We start from the raw sequence: 20,556 nt of genomic DNA on the forward strand, positions 1-20,556 counted from the left end.
AGCTCCTGAACCAGGAGGCAGGGGTGAAGGGCTGTGGTTTTTACCTGAACAAAAAGCTGGCACTCAGTTTGGCGCTACTCTTAGCTCCTTCTACCATTGGGTCAGCTTGTGTCATGGGAGTTGTAACTGCATTGGGAGCTAAAGGGGCAGTAAAGGTGACATTTCAGGAGAGATCTGGGAGGCAGTTACTTGTAGAGGTCTGAGATGACCATTTCCAGAGTACAATGACAATTTTTTTCCCAGATTGACACCCCTGCTGAAGAGCCAGGGCTCCATGGTCAGATTACAAAGCCTGGCTGCTCCTTGGAGTGTACTGGAGTCCTGACTGCTTGTGTAATTTTTTTTCCTACCAATAGAATCTCTCCTGGACACAATGATTCCTATTTATGAAAAATTTAGAAAGGGGAAAGTATTTTCCACAGAGCAGTATATATTCTTTAAAAACATCTGAAAAAAATGTAATTGTACTCAGTGCTGGACTGAATTTTCATAAGCAGTAGATTAATTTAATCAGGGAACCACTTTATGTATAAGTACTTAAAATTGCTCTACAAAATGCAGAAACAAGGTGCAATAATGCATCTTCAGATGTAATGCAAACTATCCATTTGTAAAACTATTTTTTTAGCTCAAGGAATTAAATGTAAAATTAATTATCCAAGTTCAGAAATAGCATCAACACCACAGTGACACCAGCTAATTGTATGTTAAATTTCACAAAAATCAGCCAATTTAATATTAGACTTTCTCACACAATTCTATGTACTGTTTTCTATTGGAATCTCAATAAGTTATTGTATTTACCACTTGAGAAGATCTAGAGTTGCTAGAAAATTTTCACTTCTTCTATAAATGCATGAGCAATGGGAACTTCTGCCTGCATTTGCGACCTGGCAAATCTGAGCAGGGTTCAGTTCGTAAGAAAGAGATCAGATTGGTGCTCAACACTCATGTTCTCATTTGAAACAAATATAGCTGAAGGAAGCAAAGAATTTTCTGGAGATTTTCAGCATGTTGCAGCATAGGGCCTTTAATGAAATTACAATGTAAGGATGTCCAGCCAAAAACATGGAGTAGTGCAGGTTTAGTAAGGGTAGTGCAATTAAAACTTTAAGACAAATTAGATTTATGCTTTTTTTTTTGTATATGTTCTTCACAGGTCACATAAAAACAATTTCACAGTAAACAGATATTGGTCTGCATAGCTCAAATATATTCAAAGCAGCATTTCACACATCATCCTTGGTAAGAAGTCAGAACAGATTGTGTTTATTCCTGTTATTTGCCTTTAGTTTGTCCAGATGTACTCTACAGGTAAATCTTACTCATTATCAAAGATCTATGAGTCACTGGAAATCAGAGACTCATTCTCACCCTGACTTGCACATCATGCAGCCTCTTTAATTTATGAGCACTCAGAAGAGGAGGATAGCTTCTGGACTGTCTCCTTTTTATGAGCCCTCTGACATCTCAATTTCAGCCTTGCAATGAATAGCAAATATCTACTTGTCAAGGTATATATAGTCTTAAGTCATAGCAAAGTTGGCTTTTGAATGTGTCATGCTGCTATTTTTCCACCAGAATTTAGCTTTTCCTGTGTCAACAAAAATAAGTTTAATAAAATTTACATCTGACTAACTGGAGCAAAAGCTGGTTATGCTTTCAAGTCTGCAAAACAATGTCAGTACAGCTTCCCCCTTAAAGAGAGGTTATTGCCATCAATCAGCTATTGCATGGTCCTGAGTCCCACAGGGGCAGAGAACTTATTATATTTCTCAGGCATGGTCAGGTCCATGGTCAGATTTCAGTTCCATGCCTGCCAAACTATTAAGGTACAATACTTTGTTTTCCATAATGCAATCTTTGCCATCACTGGCAAATAGTCATGATTAAAAGTGCATCCATCTGGCTCTTACAAAGACAAATTATCACATTAATCTGTTACTCTACCTATATTTGAAATTGTATACTTATTTTCTTTTGTGTGAGTCATCCTCTGTTTAACAAAATGGACAAGAGACATAAAAGTGGTTTGGTAAGCAGTGACAGAAATCATCCTGTGACAAAGCTGTCTGTGAGAGGGCTCAGTGCATGTAGAGATAAGCTCAAGTCCCACGGTGAGGATATGTGCTGAGATTGGAGGATGACTAGGACACAGCTTGAGCAAACACTTCATTAGCCATGAATAATAAATGAAGACACTGGACAAAACTGAGTGAAATGCTTACAAGAAAGAAAGAAAGAAAGAAAAAGAAAAGAAAAGAAAAGAAAAGAAAAGAAAAGAAAAGAAAAGAAAAGAAAAGAAAAGAAAAGAAAAGAAAAGAAAAGAAAAGAAAAGAAGAAAGAAAGAAAGAAAGAAAGAAAGAAAGAAAGAAAGAAAGAAAGAAAGAAAGAAAGAAAGAAAGAAAGAAAGAAAGAAAGAAAGAAAGAAAGGAAAGAAAGAAAGAGAGAGAGCTGGACTGTCAATACCTTGTGGTATTTGTAAAGAGCAAAACAGTGTGCAGAGCTGCACTAGAAACCTAACACCAGCAAACTCCCCTGATAACCAGCAGCTCAGATACCTTCCTTCTCCAAGCTTACAGGGGATCAAATTTGACTCTCTAAAGATTAGTATAATGGGGCAGCTGACTAATGATTTCTTTTTACTGAGTATCTGAGGTCCTAATATACATAAAAAGACTTGAAGGGATAAGATCACTATGTAATTATACAGTCTTATTAACTTCATAGTTCTGTTACAGTAAAATAATTGTTCAGAGTTTGTATCTCTAGCTACAGTAATTAAAACAATATTTATAATATAAGCAATTATATAAGTGTATATATAAGCATATATATATGCATATGTATGTATCATATAATATAATAAGTAATAAGATTATTCCTAGATCCTACTTGAATGTGTTTGCCATAGACTGTCAGAGTCTGTCAGAAAGCATGCAAGAATTGGTTAAGGATGTCAGGTATAAAGGAAGCAATCATTAGGGCAGTTGATTGAAATAATTTTAATTTTCTTACCTTTTAGTCTTACCTACAAAATAAATTTTCTCAATGGATGAGATTGGGATTTTCTAAAATTGAGGCTTTTTAAAACAGTTGAGGGTGCATTTTAGGGCTCCTGGTTTACTTGGAAAGTAAACATCAGCCTTTGTGAGACTGTAAGGGGTGATATTTATCTCACTGACACTTATGGGACACAGGACATGACAGGAACTTGGAGTACTTAATAAGAAATGTAATGAAATGAAACTCACATCACCCTTTGAAATGCTGTAGAGTAACTAATGCTCCTTAATTAGTCCTTTATCTTGTTGATGCCTAAGCCATTAGAGTAAAATCTGAGTGTCTTATATGTCCAGTAAATAAAAGGAAAAATAACTTAATCTAGTGCGTAAGAAAAAAAAAAAAAAAGAAAAAGAAAAAAAGAAAGGGAAAACAGATGTCAAGGAAATTTTGAAAGCCCTAATTCTTGTAAGTACACTTACTGTGGTACAGACAGGGTAGATGTGAATTATTTATGGGCTGATGGTGCAGGATGGCATGTCATTTCACACACCATCAGCCTCAGAAAAATACCCCTAATTGAAAGAAAAAAAAAAGAAAAGAAAACCATGCCATTAATAAAAACCAAACAACAGATAATTTGAAAATCTGTGCTGAAATCGGCAAAAGACCACTCAAATTAAATGCTGGAAGTCTGTGTCCTTCGTGTGTCCTGTTATAAGGGAATACACGAGTTGGGGAAGGTATGGATATGGCAAACTGATGGACAGGAATGTGAAACAGGGATCTGGGGACAGGATATTCATAAAAGTCTGCCTAAATCTAATCAGGGGAGGCTTTAGGTGCTGGAGTGGTGTGTTCCTCTTGGGGTGATACAGAGCACCTAAAGTTACTTTGCAGATGGAAACCTGAAATTGTCTTCTAAAGGGACAAACTTCTTGTTCTCGAAGGAGAAGTGAGAGGGCCCAGCCCAGCTACCCTAGGCCTTGGGAATGCCTGCAACACAACCTAATCACGTCTGCAATAACTGTGGGACACATCCTGGAACCACCTTTGCAAAGCTGCAGTTTGCTCATTCTCTGCAGAGAATTTTGATTAAGTGTTTTCCAGCAGAGAGTAGGCACCATCCCAGGTTTTCCCCAAGGGTGCATTTCTGGACTGCCACAAAATGGGATGTATCATATCCAGGACTGTAGAAGTAAATATGGAGCAGGGAGTTTCTTCTCTTCCGTGATCATCAGTTGCTGCTATAATAATAAATAAAATAATCCTGGATATGCCCTTTATCTGAGAATAAATTACTTTATGCAGTTTGCATCCATGTGATTTAATGCTCTTTCCCCTGAGTACAGTGGCCTTGCCTGTGTCTTTTATCCTTGGAACTAGTTGTGCACTAAGCCATTTATAGTGGTTCTCTGACAAAATATTATTTACTGTGAGTGAAACTTATGCAAGTGAGTATCCCCGTAAATTCCAGCCGGGCTGTGCCCGGTGGACTGCCGAGGCCAGGATAGTCTCAGCGGAGGCTCAGACTTGGTCTGATGAGCATGCAAATCATTAAAAAATAGTAAAACTGTGGTTTCAGCAGTCCTCTGTGCTAGTCCTGGGCAGTTTCTCTTGTTAATCTGAATGCAGAGGACTAGAAGGAGTTTTCTGGGAGAAAAATGTCAACCATGAAAGCTGGCTAGACTGAAAAATGGAATGGAAGCTGTGACTGACCAGCCAAGGATTTTAGGAGATGACAGACTGGAATCTGGACAGAGTGTGAAAAGGTTAATACTGCATGGAGGCAGGTCTGACAAGCTGATATGGCAGAGTTGGGAGAGTAAACTGCACTGGCCAGGAAAAAAAATTTACCATATTTAATGAAATCATTTCTGTTCTGACCCAATATCTTCTGCTTGATCCATACTATAAATATTAGAGAAGTAAAAAATTTTGATTTTAAACTTTATAATAATGGAAAACTAACTTATTGGAAGCAAGAAGTTCCAATAGATAACATGGATTTCAAAACATAAAACCTAAATTTGGATTTCAGATGACACAGAGTACATTGTTACACATCTTTCTGTTAACAGTAAAGAGGCATCTGCTACCATTTTCTGCATGGGGGACACTTAAACATTGAAATCAGTTCCTGAAGCTTCTCTTGGGCAGACTCAGTAGACCGACCCCCTCAATTTCCCATTACAAACAGAGTTTCTAGGTCTCATGCCTCTTCAGCTCCTTCCAACTCACTTTACATCAATTCCTCAGCACTACAGACACCAAAAGTGAATGGTGCATTCCCATGGGCTCTTAGCATGCCATGCAGTGCTGCGTGGCTGTGCTGCTCCCTGACACTCCCAGCTCAGCCACAGCAGTGCTCACCCTGATGGCAGCTCCTTGCTTTAGGCTCTGGGATTAAGCTCTTCTAAGCACAGGGACACTGCCTTCCAGAGTGTTGCTTCATCTAAGATTTATGCATTATGGATTCTCCCTCTTCTCTTCACCACATTGTTCTTTGCAGAAATGTACCAAATATATGAAATGCACTGGCAATTCAAGGGCTGCTCTCCGGTCCCTTTGGGTTTCACTTAAGGAAATTTTATGGACAAACAGTAGAAGAGATTGGAACTTGTTTGGTGTACTAGGTTTGTGTTTAATATCACATGAATTTTATACATGAAGTAGTAAATATCCTTCCTTATTCAAAGGGCAACTTTGCTGTTAAAACTGAAATATTTGACTTTTGTCAATTTTTATCACTAACTTTTTCAGAAAAAATCCAAATATTAACATTCTAATTTGATAATTTTTGATGTAGAACTTTGACATTTTTTTTACTACAAAAATATCCATGATATAATAATGTACTGTAAGCTCTCTTTATAGAATTTTCATTGGAAACCTCATCTTTTTTCAGCAGAATTGTTCATAAAAATACTGACTAAAGCCTGGACACCTTACAGACATCTCATGCTCTGATATTGAGCCATTTTTCTTTTTTTCTGGATCATTTTATTGACCATAGGAAAAAAAAATAGAAAAAGAAAAGAAAAAAAAAAAAAGAAAAAGAAAAATATATGTAAAAAATAAACCCTCAAAAATCTGCAGTTTAACACCTCTTGTAGCAGAAGTAAAGTATCTTCTAATTCCTAGTACAAGACTGAAATGTTCCACCATAACATCTCATGTAGACTTCTTAAGTATGTGAAGAACTCTTAAAGACTTACTGATATTTAAACTATCAGTTTATTCTAACTTTTGTCTTTGATACCTTTTCTCTAAAGAATCCACTTTTGTCATCATGAATTATCCCTATGGCAAATGTTTCACCATCACCCTTTGTGGTGAATAAAATAAAATAGTTTAACTGCTCTACTCTGACCTTATCTTTTTGTTTTATGTTCAGAGTGATTTAGTGGTTCTACTGACTTTATGAAAAAGTGACTTTTTTTCTCCCTCATGGTTTTGTTTGCTTAATTTTAATGGAAATATTTTCCTCTCTATACTGAAGAACACACACTTCCTCAAACAAACAGGTGCTAACAGGGATGATCAGTCACCTTCCTGAATGACAGTGCACGAAAGTCCAAAGATTGTGGCTACTTTTTTTCCTCACCACTTAGTGTAAGCATTTTTTAGTCATATTTTCTACTCCTGATGAAGTGTTGCTCACTGACATGTTACAATTTGGCAACATCATTCTTCACATTGTGTTATTTTTATTTGTGCATCTTTTAACTAATTGCAGGTTAAATACATAGTCTGATGGAGAGGAGGAAATATCTTTAAGAAGTCTCAGAATTGCAGAAGGAAACCAGGAGGGAAGGAGCCTCCAGGGGTTTCTAGTTTAACTGCATCTCAAAGCAGGTCTAATAACTCTGGGCCTTCCCCATTCAGGTTTTGATTATCTCTCCAAAGACAAAGATTCTTCAGCGTCTCTAAGTTCCTATTCCAGTATTTGTTCACCTTCAGAGTTAAAAATCTTCACAGTTTGTATTGAAGGTTGTGCCTGTTGATTCTCAGCCCTCAGCTGCACTTGACACCTTGTAAAAAGACAAACCAGCTCAGGTACTTGCACAATCAAAGAATCACATTCTGTGATGAATTTGAGAGAAAGAAACCATCTCCTTACAAATATCCTGAGTCTCCTTTCAGACTGAATTAACCTATGATCTGGGCTGAATGCATTCCAGTGCTGCCATTCCTCTATTAATATTGTCTCAGGCCAGTAGTTTAAGGTCATGAGATCACGATCTGCCAGAAAAAATTCCTTGCTGGAATTGGCCACTTATTTTACCTAAAATATTCCCAGTTTAAACGGGTTCATAGGTTGTCAATATCCAATCCATTAACACATAAAATTAATATTAGTTATTTAGATAACTAAAGAATTCTTAGTGTTGACTTCCAAATTCTTTCTATTTCATTGTATGAGCTGTTCTGTTGCAAAAAAGAAACCATTTTCTCAGCATCATGGAAATTTTACTTTGCAATTTCTGAGTAGTGGGGAAAAAAAAGACTGAGAAATCTCATTTCTGGGAGGCAGTTAGTAACCACAGGACATTTCTCCTGAAGGAATTATGAAGAATGGATGGTAGCTACTTTGAGATACATCTCACCAAAGGAACTCTTCTAAGAAATACTGGTCTTGGCCTAGACCAGTTCTGGAAAAACGAAAAAACAAACAAAATAAAAACAAGCAAACAAAAAAACACCAAAACCAAAAAACAAGCCATGTAAAAATGTGTTGCAGAACAAAACCCAGAAAGAAAACTACATTAAGGAATAATAAAAGTAAAAATGAATATGTGGGAGCCAGAATATGTACAGTGCCTGTGTGGGTGGACAAGCAAATGGGGATATGCCAACAAGAAAAAGGCTGATATTTCCTATTCTGTAAACTTAAGATATAAACAAACTTTCTGAGGTCTGTTGAAGCTTAGCTTCTCTGACCTTGCTCCTACCAAGTGGTGGGGCTAAAAGAGTAATATTTATGGTTTCATGTTCCTGTAAAGAGAAAACGCTCTTACTGCAGCTCAGTTAATACTCAGTGGGTGTTTCCACTCTTTTTGCCATTATGATCATTGGAAAAAAAAAATGCTAGCAGGATCGTGCTGACTATTGCTGGATCTCATTTTAGGAGCAGTGTACTTTGCTGTACTCCATAATCAAGAATACAATCAACTCCATGAAGATTTCTTCTGCTCTTCTACTTTCTACCTAAGCAATATCCCCCCAATATTCCCTTCCTCATGCTCTATGCATTGTCCCATCCCTCTTCTCCATGCGCCTCAGTTCCAACATGCACTCAACCCTCCCTTTTCCAGTTTTCCTTCTGAGCCTGGTTCATCTCCAAAGTACCATTGGATTCATTTCTGCTGAGATCATCTGCCACCTCCTGCACTCTCACAAGACTTCAGTCTATTCTGGGACCATCTCCAATTGCTTATCTAGGAAATAAAATAATTAAGGGCTGCTTCAAGCCTAGGGGTGGCCTAATTTCTTCAGACCTATTCCTGCTCCCCATCCAGGGTAAAGTGCTGAAGTTCCACAGAGCACCTTCTTAGCCCACCACCAGAAAACCTGAAGTAGATAGAAGAGCACACAAGGAACTATCCCTATTTACTGCCTCCATCTCCACCAGCCTCACTGTGCTGCTCTAAACAATGCTGAATCCTTTAAATCATGATTACAAACCAGCCTGTTCCATACTCCACAGTGACAAGACAGGGATGAAGTAAGGAATTATGACTGCAAGGTAGGGAAATAGCTGCCAATAATACCAAGAAACTATCCAATCAATGTGTTATTCATGGTATTTTTAAAGCAATTGTTATAACTGAGAATAACACTAACCATAATAGTACTTAGGATTGAAAAGACATATGAAACTTGTTCAGCTAAAATTTTAGTTACAAACTTTTAAGTCATCTAGTTGGAAAGAGATTTGAACATTTTAAAGCAACACTGGGATCATTCATATGTTAGTTCAATAACCTGTGATGCCTCATGGAAATAATCCGACACTCAAAATTTTAGTTCAAAATATGGTAAACCCTACTGTTTTCTAGAGCACCTTTTTTACAGCTCCTGGATAGGAAAATTTATAGGTAGAAGGGTAAACAACAGCACATCATTCTCAGCTGAAAGCACACATGAAAGTCTACCAAGGGCTGAGAGCAGAATGGTCCAAGAGTGACCGTGGAGATCACACCGTGCCTCAGGGATCCCACAGCCTCCAGCCTCACTCCCACACCTCAAGAGAACCCAGAGGTTCCACAGCTGCACAGGGCTATGTGCAGGGTCAGAAGTTGTTTGGCTGAAATATCTGTATCAGCTGTCTGAACACCCACTCCTCCTCCACCCTGGGACCAGTGATTGGATCAGATGGAAGAAATTTTTCTGCCAGATGTGACCCATGGGCCATGTTTTGAACCGTGCTGATTTAGTTTTACAGTGTTTAGAGCCTAGTTCTCACCTCAGTAAAGACTAATGAAGATTTGGCTAGTAAGGTCAGACTCTGTGCTCCTAGTGTTTATAACATACCTATCATTAGGAGTGTTTTGGAAAGGAGGAATCTTACCATTATTTTTGTTGTAATCCATAGTGGAAATTTTCTAAGTTTCAGACTTACAGACTCTCCACATTCTGTAACTAATTCTAGTAGCTTTAGGGAGTTCCCCAGCTGGGACAAATCCAGGCTCATCTCTGTCTGGAGCATATCCAGGCTCACTTCTACTGGGGGGCCTTGAAGTTTTCCAGCATCCCCAGCCATGATGCAGACCCATTTGGGACTTCTGCCTTCAGGCTGGCCATTTTGTAGTTTACAGAGTTCCCAGGACTTGGGTAGGCCTGCCAGAATCACAGTTTCTGCTGGAATCTTGCCTTGGATTTGGCAAAATTTTATCAAACCCAAGCTGTTTAGAGTGAAATATTTCACACTCAACCAACTGGAATTTTTTAGCAAACTTTGTTTCAGCAGATAATTTCTGACCGATTCTATGTATTAAGAAAACATCAGGTACTTAGTGAATGCTATACAGTGCCATCCGAGATACTGAAGTGTTAATTCCTATGAAGAATCTACTGTAACAATATAAGCATCTATTTGATATCTGGATTTGTTTAATGATCATTGTATGTGCTGTTGCAGTCTCCAGAAACAATTAATGTTCAGATTCAATGGGCTGTTGCTTCCTCAGATTTTGCAAAATGATGTATGTTCTCTTGTCCTGGTGGCTGGCAGCTGCATTTGGAACCAAGGAAGCCTCCATTTCAAAGGAATCCACCTATGTGGGTGATACCATAAAGGACTGTGCTGCCATTCAAAGGGTTGGAGAGATGGGCAGAGAGGAGCAGCTTGATATTTAACAAAGGCAAATGCAGGGCCCAGCACCTGGGGAAAAATAACTCCACACACCAGCACAATCTGGGGCTAACTTGCTGGGATTCATCTCTGTGAAGAAGGACCTGGGGGTGCTGGTGGACAGCAAACTGTCTCTGAGCAGCAGTGCCCTGGTGGCCAAGAAAACCAATGGTGTCCTGGGGTGCATTAAGATGAGCATTTCCAGCATGCTGGGGGAGACGATCCTGCTCCTCTACTCAGCCCTGGTGAGGAACATTTGGAGTGCTGTGTCCAGTTCTGAGCTCCTCAGGACAAGAGAGATGTGGAGCACCTGGAGAGAGTCCAATGGATGGTGACAAAGATGATTAAGGAACAGGAGCATCTCTCTTATACAGAAAAGCTTAGGGAGTGGGCTCTGTTAGCCGTGAGAAGAAACAGCTGAGAGGGGACCTTACCAATATACAAAAGTATCTGAAGGCAGGGTGTCAAGAGGAAGGAGATAAATGGTGGTGCCAAGTAATAGAACAAGAGACAAGGGGCAGAAACAGGCAACCAGCAACAGGACGAGGAAATGGCCTCAAGCTGTTCCAGGGGAGGTTCAGATTTGACATCAGGAAGAATTTTTTTCAATGAAAGGGTGGTTAAGCCCTGGAATGGATATCCAGGGAGGTGGTGGAGTCACTATCCCTGGAAGTGTTCAACACATGACCGAATGTGGCACTTAATGCTATGGTTTACTTGGTGTGGTGGTATTCAATCAAAAGTTCAACTTGATGATCATGGAGGTCTTTTCTAACCCTAATGATCTCTGACTCTATGATTCAATGGAAGTGATACACCTGAACATGAGTAATAACTTCTTTATTGTGAGGTTGACTGAGCACTGAAACTGGCTGCCCAGAGATGTGGAAGAGTGTCTTTCCCTGGAGATATTAAAAACACATCTGGAGACAATCCTGAGTAACATGCACTAGGTGATACTGTTGGAGCAGGGAGGTTGGACTAGATTGCCTCCAGTGGTCCCTTCCAACCTGACCCTTTCTGTGGTTCTGTGATTCTGAGATGGGATGGTGAAAAACGTGCATAGTAAATGGAACAGGGATGATAGATCAAAGATGGATCAGAAGAGTTATAAGCAGGATAATAACTCCCTCAGCCACTCTCTAGGTGCTGTGCTCCTAGGGACTTTGGAAGCTCGTCTGCCTGATGAGCAGTTTTACACACTTCTCATTCATAATATACTTCACATTCATAAAATGGACTACAACCATGTCCTCAATATCTACAATCTCATGATGACTGAAAACAACCAGCAGTATTCAGGTAACAGAATGATAAGAAGAAAGAAGCTGTAGAGAACACACAACCCCCAGTTTGATGCATTTTTAATCACTATTTTATCAGTATGACCACTGAGTTTACAGTATAAATAATGGGGAAAATATGGTCTGTACCTAAACCTTACATGTAGGATTCTTGCTAACATGATAGACATTGTAAAAATATAAAAACATAGTTATAATCTACAGCCTATGTTCTGACTGCGTTAGAATCAAGCACTATTGTGTAGTAAAAAATATTTAAATAGTATTCTTCTTTTATGGATGATGCAATATCTCTTGATAGTTACAACACTTATAAAAGGCTAAACAACATACATTAACCATACAATTTGCCTCATATTTCACCATTCCATTTGTTTTATTGTTCCTATAAAACATTATTCTCTGGGCAGTTTAGATGAGTGAAGAGCTGACATACTGCTGGCCCTATATCTCTTCCTTCCATAGCTCCAGACAGATTTGTCTCTGGAGTGATTGGTCTCAGTATTCCTAGGCACTACAGGAGGATTAATTTTTTTTTTTTTTTTCAGTTTATCAATGTGCTTTTGTAGCAATCCTCAGGAAAAAAAAATCAAAGGAAAACAAAATAGATAAGGAAACTAAGGTTATTGGTTTGCAAAATCAGTTGTCTGAATTTGAACTGAGATCTAATAAATGCCATTTATGTTTAGGGTTAGGTTAGAAGGCTAGAAAAGTAGTCAAAATTAAATTTACTACCTGAAGGGTGAGAAGGAATGTAGCAATCCCACATTCTGTTAGAGGAAAGATAAAATGTATGGAACAATTGGGAAGGAAAATGAGTTCTGAGATTCCTGGGTTGGTTGGCAGAGGTTACTGTGTGAAGTGGGCAGCTGCTGGAGGTGTTGCTATCCTAGCTTTCCCAAGAAAAACAAGCAGCAGGACCCCAGTCTTTTGCAGTTTGTTGTCCTACATTTTTCCCCTATGCGTAAAGTCAGCAAAAACAGGAAAAATCCCCAGCAATATTTAAATGAAAATGGCAAATAAAATATGCCAGATGACAGCAAACACAAGCAATAATATTTAAAATAGCTGTGGTTATTTCCTCAGTAGAGATAGGACTAGAGTTACATTTCAGTGAGCATACCTGGAAAAGTGCTGCATGTTCTTTGTGCCATGCACTGTGATTTCCAGAGAAAATTCTTGTCATTTTAGCTTTTTAGGCTGGTGAGACTTCAGCAGAGAAAAAGAATGATGGAATAGATTGTGACAACCTTTTTCTTTTCTAAACCAGTTTATTCTTTACAAGACCCTGTAAAATGAATTATTCCAGTACTAGAAGTCCAATCCTGACTCAATTTTTTTAGCTGTATTGGCATAATATGTGAATACAACTGTGTTGGAGATTAATTCAAATAATTTATCTTGGTGGCTAATGCCAAAACTCTTTCCTTCGTGATGAAAATTACCTGGAGAAATGTGACAGCAGAATTTGAATGTCTAAAGGAAAAGCAGTCTGTTCTGGGTGGTTTTGCACCTTTGCAGGCCAATCATCAAAAAGCAAATATTTAAGATAAATATTTCAAAAATGATATGTATATTTTAGTGACAAGTTTTTTTGCAGATACCTGTGTATGCAGGTGGTGTCACTGTTTTATGCACATTGATAATATTCTAGAAGACTAAAAGGGTTTTGCAGTAGATATACAAAAAAATATACTACAGATAGCATGCTTCAAAAATGCAGCATAATTCAGTGTCTCTCCAGAAGTAATTTGTTCAGAAATTCTGAAGCAATAAAACCTTATAAAAGTAAAGACTACTGCTACAAATTATCCCAGTGTCTCTTGTTAAGTCTGACATGGTTTCGGGCCAGCTGATTCTGATAATGCCTAACCAGACTTGCTAAGAATTTTACTGCATTTTTCTAGGTTTGCTTTGTTGCTATGTTTTTCCTTCAGTGATGAGATAGTGCCATGCAAAAGTTCTGGTCATTGAAATTACAGAAGACCTTCAGATTATTTCAAAACCACATTTCATCCTTATCCAGCATTTTTGTTCAACATTCACAAATATCTCTCCTTTGACCAGAAGTATCTTGCAAGTTCATCTTCTAGACATGCCAGGTGTAAAAGAAAACCCTAAAGAGCTTTAAATGAGACTTCTGCCTTTATGGAGCATACCAAGGTCTTGAAACTATATATCCTTTATTAAAACTCTTCTCTGTTCCCATAGGGAAAAGCTTATCTTCTCTAGGCATGGGGGAATGGTGGAGGATTGAACACTTGTTGAGCCATGCTGAAAGCCTGGGTAGCCCTTGGTCTTTCAAAGAATTGTCAAGATCTTTCCCCAGAATGGAAAAACAAAACCCAGAAAACTCAAAACAAAAACAAACACCCTCCCTAAAAAAAAGCCCCAAACCAAACCAAACCAAAACCAAAACCAACCACCACCAACAACAACAGAAACCTGACAACAAACCTCCCCAAAAACAAACAAAAAACAGCAACAAAAAAAACCCAAAACAAAACAAAATTTAAAAACCACACTGAAAAAACCAAAACAAAACAAGGCTAAAAAATCAAAAAAAAAAAAAAAAAACCAAAACAAACCAAAACCACACCAAACCCCCATCAGTTGCCTGGAACACAGCTTAATGGATCCTCCATGTGGTTAAATAATGCATCACCAGGCCAATATTCCAACACGGCTGCACGGCAGTGCAGTTTGATGTGCTCTTAGGCTGCTGCTGAAATTACTGCGGATCAGGAATTCAGTCAGACATTTCCCTGGCCATCCTGTGGTACATCAGGTCTAGACATTGACACAGAGGCCAGGTCTGCAGAATAAATTCTGGTTTACCATAGTTAGTTAGGTGTTGTGACGAAGTGTGACTGTCAGAATTATGGCAATACAAACTGCTAGCATAGACATGATTTTCTAGCAAAGCTTTTCATGTGCCTAAATAGTGTCTTTAATTTAGAAAAGAGGCCACAAACTCAGCCAGCAAAATCATGGTTTTGCCAGTCTAAAATATATGGCTTCACATTCTTTCTGAGGATATATATCAGGTGGGATGGTAGGAAGCTTTCCAAAAGCAGACCTTTGCTTCATTTGTAAACATTTTTATTAGAAAATTAATATGTCTCAAAGATTTGGTTTGTGTCATTTCTCCAAAGTCAGGAAAATTCATTAGATCAACATTTGTTTGAAATTTGACTTTCCACCTCCTTCTACCTCATATATTGTCTGTGAAATGTGGATTAGAGTATTCTCCTGCTTGACAGGAGTGTTGTACATATGTTTATTGAAAAAAAGGAGTTTCTCAGGTACCTTAAGCTCACAGAGCTTTTTTTGGAAATAGAAACACTCTTTTTTTTTTGTTCAAGTTCTATGGGAAAATATACTCTTTAACAAGTGTTTTTTGACTCAAAGGCTTCCAAATTTCCAGCCATTTTAAGACAAGAGAAGGATGGTGGGTTCAGGAATCTGACATGTCAAGATGATGTATAATTTTTTACTTATTATAAACAATGAAAAGAAAAGAAAAATCTGTTCCAAACTTGGATAAAGATTCAAAGAACACAATGTTACTTTCATTTAGCTACCATCCCAGGGAAAACCTGAAACTCCATTACTTTCTGACTACAGCCTGACTAAATATTAACAGAAGAAAGTATACCTGGAAGAGTTAGAAAAATTTCTATAATTTATCAGTAAGATGTATCAAAATCAGGAAAACAGATATTTGAAAAGCACAGCACATGAAAAAAGAATGTATTTGCACCCTAAAATAAGAACAAAGAAATAGTAAATCAAGACTTGGTCTTGCCTCTGGCAAACACCAGAGTTTCTGAAATCCAGACCAGGTCCTGGGCTTTAGGTGGCTTTGTGGTTACACAGATAGCAGCATCATTGTGTTCCTGCCATGCAAAAGGTTGTGCAACTGAGAGATTAGACCACATAAGTACTTTCCCCTGTCCTGTTTTATTGGTGTTTTAAGCTGAAACACTGAACAGATTAGGTCTTGATGGAGAAATACCCCACCACTAACCAATGAATACCTTGCCTGCTGCAGTGCAGGTACCAGTCACTCCTGCTGAGCCTCAGCCAGCTGCAGTAGTCATGGCCCATCCCATGAGCCATGGCATTGCTGCAGTGTGTATTCTTACCCTGAGCCTTTTATACAGCAAAATATGCTTGTTTATTTTTGTTTTAAGCTGTATAATCTGTCCATACTCCAACTCAGCTAAAAAGTGTATGCAGTAAGATTTAGGGTGACTGAGGTAATCAACATTACTTAGTAAGACACTGAATTTGCTCATGGACTCATGCTTTATTTCTGTTATACTGGTTTCTACATTCACAAAATTTCCACCAGGCATTCTGTAGCCTGGTGGGTAGGAACCCTTGTGTTTACTGTGGTTTAAGAGTTAGACACCAGAATACAAAGAAAGAGCCTAAGTCCAGCTCAGGCAATTCTGTTCCTTTCATGAACATGAACATGTTTTTCATGAACATCTAGAAAGGATAAGACACCAGGGCATGGACTGAATTATCTATAAACATTGACATTATATTCAGTATATAAAGTTCTCAAGTCAGATTTTCTATTTCAGACATTTTATTTCCTGACCATTATCAGACTGAATTTGTCTCTTTAGGTACTTATTCACACCTTTGGTCTCTTACAATTTTTAAGTGCACATAAAGTTATTTCCATTTGCATCAATTTTATTTACAGATGTTGCCTTATAGTAGCATTAAGTGTCCCTCTTTTGTGTAATATCAGAATTATGGGGTTTCACACTCAGAGAATCAAACATTCCTTGTGAGTATAACTTCCCAATGCTTTCATGAAAATGAAATAGTGAAAATGGTGATTGAAGAGAACAGATTCAAGACCACGTTACAAACTGTCACGTTATATTTCCTGAACTATGTTTCATTGGATGACCTTCAGGACTATTAGCAAAGTGATTTCGAAAGTTTTCAGATTGCTTTAGTGGATATGCCATTCAACTGATGTTAACATTTTAATATATTGAATTTATTGTGATGTAAACACCCTAGAGTTTTTCTTTCACGAAAAAAACTAAAGAACAGATAATCAAATTGTGTTGGCATGCTGCCACTTTCAGTACCATGACCATGTTATGTCAAGGCATTTGGATGATGGTAGATCTTTTTATGCAAGGTAGCTTTCTGTTTATAGCTACAGTAAAAAATGTGCTTTGAGGAAGGAAGGAACAAAGTTCTGCAGCACTTAAGCAAAAGCAATAGACCACTGACATTAGTGTGCTTTTGGATACGCAGTGAATTATCCTTGGCTAAGGGCCAAACACCCATCCAGCCTCTCCCTCATTCCCCTTCCTTAGCAGAACAGGAACAAAAATAGGATGAAAAAGCTTATGGTTTGAGATAGTCAGGGAGAGCCCTTACCCACTATTTTGGTGGACAAAACAAATTGTTCTATGAGAAATTAATTTTATTTATTGCTAATTACAGGTGAATTGGGTAGTAAATAACAAAACCCTCAAAATTTAGAACACAGCCTTTTCTCCCCCTATTTCTAGGCTCATCTTCATTAGTATTTTAATTCTCTTTATTTTTTTATATTTTTTATCTTTTCCTTCTGCTTTATTTTTAAATGACATATTTTTCTTTCTTGCTTCTTACCCTACACTTATTATATTTTTAAATAGACAGCAGTGCAACCTTACTTCAGCAATCGTTTTAGACAAAATTATTTTTTACCATTCTTATTTTCCCTCAGGCATCAAAAATATCAAAACAGAGAAAAGTGCTTGTTCTGTGAAACTTTTTGTTGTTATTTCTAGAGCTGGTCTAAAAATAGAAATCATTTTCAGTGAAAAAATATTTCTGAACAGTATTCTGCTTTTTAAAGATTCAAACCTTTTTCAAAACACCATAAAAGTGATAAAAATAGCAAATAAATTCAATGCAAAATGTAGCAGATTAGTGTTGTTAAAATTCAGTGAAACCTCTCTGACATGCAGAAGTAATCTCTGTGAAACACCGCTGTGAAATACTGCTTCCAAAGCTATTCTGAATGCATTTGATATCTACTGCAGAATTTAATTTGTATCCCCAAAATATTGGTAAATTCAGCAGGATTGTTCTTATTCCACAGCAATTTCAGTTTCAGTAAAGAATAGATATTTTTTAGTCTGATGAACTTATCTATGTGAGCTTGCATCACTTGATAATTGATGCTTAAAAGGAGCTTTGTAACACTATGGACAATTGTCCATAGTAATGGGTTCATTTACTTCTGGAGTATCCTATCAATGGTATATTGCAATGAAAATTTTATTATCTATAACTTTGCTTTCAAAGTTATGCCAGCTACTTCATTTTTTCCATTGCTACCCTATATCTAGAATTATTTTCTTATATTTAATGGCAAATCCTACCCTGTTAACCAGTTTTAGGAAATATTTTGAGGTTTTCTATCACTGCAGTGACACCTGGTGTTGAAAGCAAAGTTGTTAATAGCTCAAAGGTATAGAAGAATCCATTTCATAGCATGTATTGTCTTAAACCCACCCATGTCTCTGACTTTTCAGAGCCTTCTAACGTGAAAGAGAAGGAAAGGGAGAGGGCTAGGAGCAGAAAATCAAGGGGGAAGGAGGGAAGGGGAGAAAGGGAAAGGAAGGAAAGGAGGGAGGGAGGGAGGGAATAACATTTTCACAGGTATTAAATGATACTTATCAGTTGCTGCATGGATAAGATTTCTCCCAAAAAAATAATAAAAAGAATTTGGTTTAACTCTGGTGTCCCTTGGTCATGGTCTAATATAAATATTGTCAAATAACTCTACTACACTAAAGACTGATTCAGACATTAGCGCAGTTGCCAGGGTTAATTTTTCAACCTCACAATAGCAACTTCTCAAATTCATTGGATTTAGAAAAGCCCGAGGTGTCTGTGATAATAAATCAAACAGAGAAATGAAATATCCCTGTATACTTTTCTTTTTCCTGAAGAGAAACACTGACTTAAAAAATAAAAAATAAAAAATAAGGGAAATTAAAGCATTCCTTTATATGTCTGTGTATGTTGTATATACATATGTTTCTGTTTCAACTGAAGAAATGTAGTTCTGCAATTGAATATAGAGAAATGCTTCAATAAAATCTAAGTGTAATATACAATCAATGGATTTAAATCCATATATACAGTTTTCTCTGTAACAGAATTCCTGTGTGCTAGCATACATAAAATATGAGCATCTCTAATAAACAGCAGCTGGAGTATATAGCAAGCTGGATCTTTGTGTGGAATATCTTTAAGGTGTTTTTTGGCACAACTTCCAGGACTGTCTTGACCAACACTTTCCCAGATGTGTAGGATTATGGGATATATCTTCTGGAATCTCTCAGGAAAGCACTTTAATTCACAGCCACACCTGGGCTGGATATTGCAATCAGCTCCCATTTTCCACTTACAATTTTCCTTCCTCGTTCATTTTAATTTCTCTGTTTTCTCCCTTATCACTTAATATATTTTCCTCATTATTGGCATCTGGGCTGTGTGTTCTAACACAAACACCGAAAGACCAAATCAAGATTAAAAAAAAAAAGAGCAAAAATATTCCCATTTCAGATGGAAGAGCAGATGGAGCTCTTGGCACTTCAGAGGATTCAAATTGACCCTCTGCACCAAGCTCAGGGAAGACAGACTGTCACTGCTGACTGGAAAACACTAAAGAGACCTGTTTTCCCATTGAATATACAGTAGCATTTTCTAATTCTTTAGCTTTAAGCTGTGCATGGCCATGAAAGAGCAGCTGAGGGTTTTTTGGTTTTTTTGTTAGATTAGACTCTTTCATATCTCACGGATACTCTTCTCTTACTTTTTATGATGGATTGATTGTCCTGAATTTTGAGCTAAAAATTTCATTCTACATTTTTTTATTAGGTGCCTGAGAGAGGCTGTGATTAAGTGGTGACTACACCCTGCTCCTCCCCATGCCTTCTTGATAGTTTTAGAAATCACATCAGAATCATCCAAGGATTAAAACACTCTGAACAGAAAGAGCTAAAAGCTCAGGTGGTGCAAAAGAATTCAGCTCTGCACAGAGCAGTTCACTATCTGTCCTCAATTCTCAAAGCTGGCCTATGAACATTCAGGGAATAATTATCTTTCCCAGGTACTACGTACTATGATGGTTGCCTATTGTCAGTATTAACACACTGAGCCTTTTATGAGCTTTTTGAATACCTTGTGCTATTCCATTGGTTATAGCAGTGTTTCATTAGACTGATGCAAAATACTCAGTATAAAATGTAATAATTTATTATTTTTTTTTTCTAAGTTATATAACTGCAATTTGAACTTTTTTTTTTCCCTGAAGAAGAGAACAGAGTTATACTTTGGTTAAATTTTTTCTGAAGAAATAAGGCAAACATAAACAGTATAAATCTTAATGTAATATATATCCCCTTTAAAGGCATCAAAGTCTCAGCTAAACTTAGAAGCTGGAAAACAGACACAAATCAGATGCTTTCAAAATGCTCAGGTAACTCAGATTCTGACAGAGCCTGAGACTTCTTGGAGATATCTCCTATTTTGGTATCTTTACCTTATTCCTTATTCTGATCAAACTGGGTCCATTATATCAAATATGCCAGTACCTGAAGGGAACTTACAGGAAAGATGGGGCAAAACTATTTACAAGGGTAACTAGTGACAGGACAAGGGGGAATGGCTTCAAACTGAGAGACAATAGGTTTAGATGAGTGTGATACTAGGAAAAAATTCTTTACTGTTGAGATACGAGACACTGGAAGAAGTTGCCCAGGGATGCTCCATCCCTCAAGGTGTTCAAGGCAGTGTTGGATGCGGCTCTGAGCAACCTGGTCTAGTGGAAGGTGTCCCAGACCATGGCAA

This window comes from Onychostruthus taczanowskii, unplaced genomic scaffold, assembly GCF_017590055.1.
Source record: "Onychostruthus taczanowskii isolate IOZ18803 unplaced genomic scaffold, ASM1759005v1 scaffold11, whole genome shotgun sequence".
NCBI classification, from domain to species: domain Eukaryota; kingdom Metazoa; phylum Chordata; class Aves; order Passeriformes; family Passeridae; genus Onychostruthus; species Onychostruthus taczanowskii.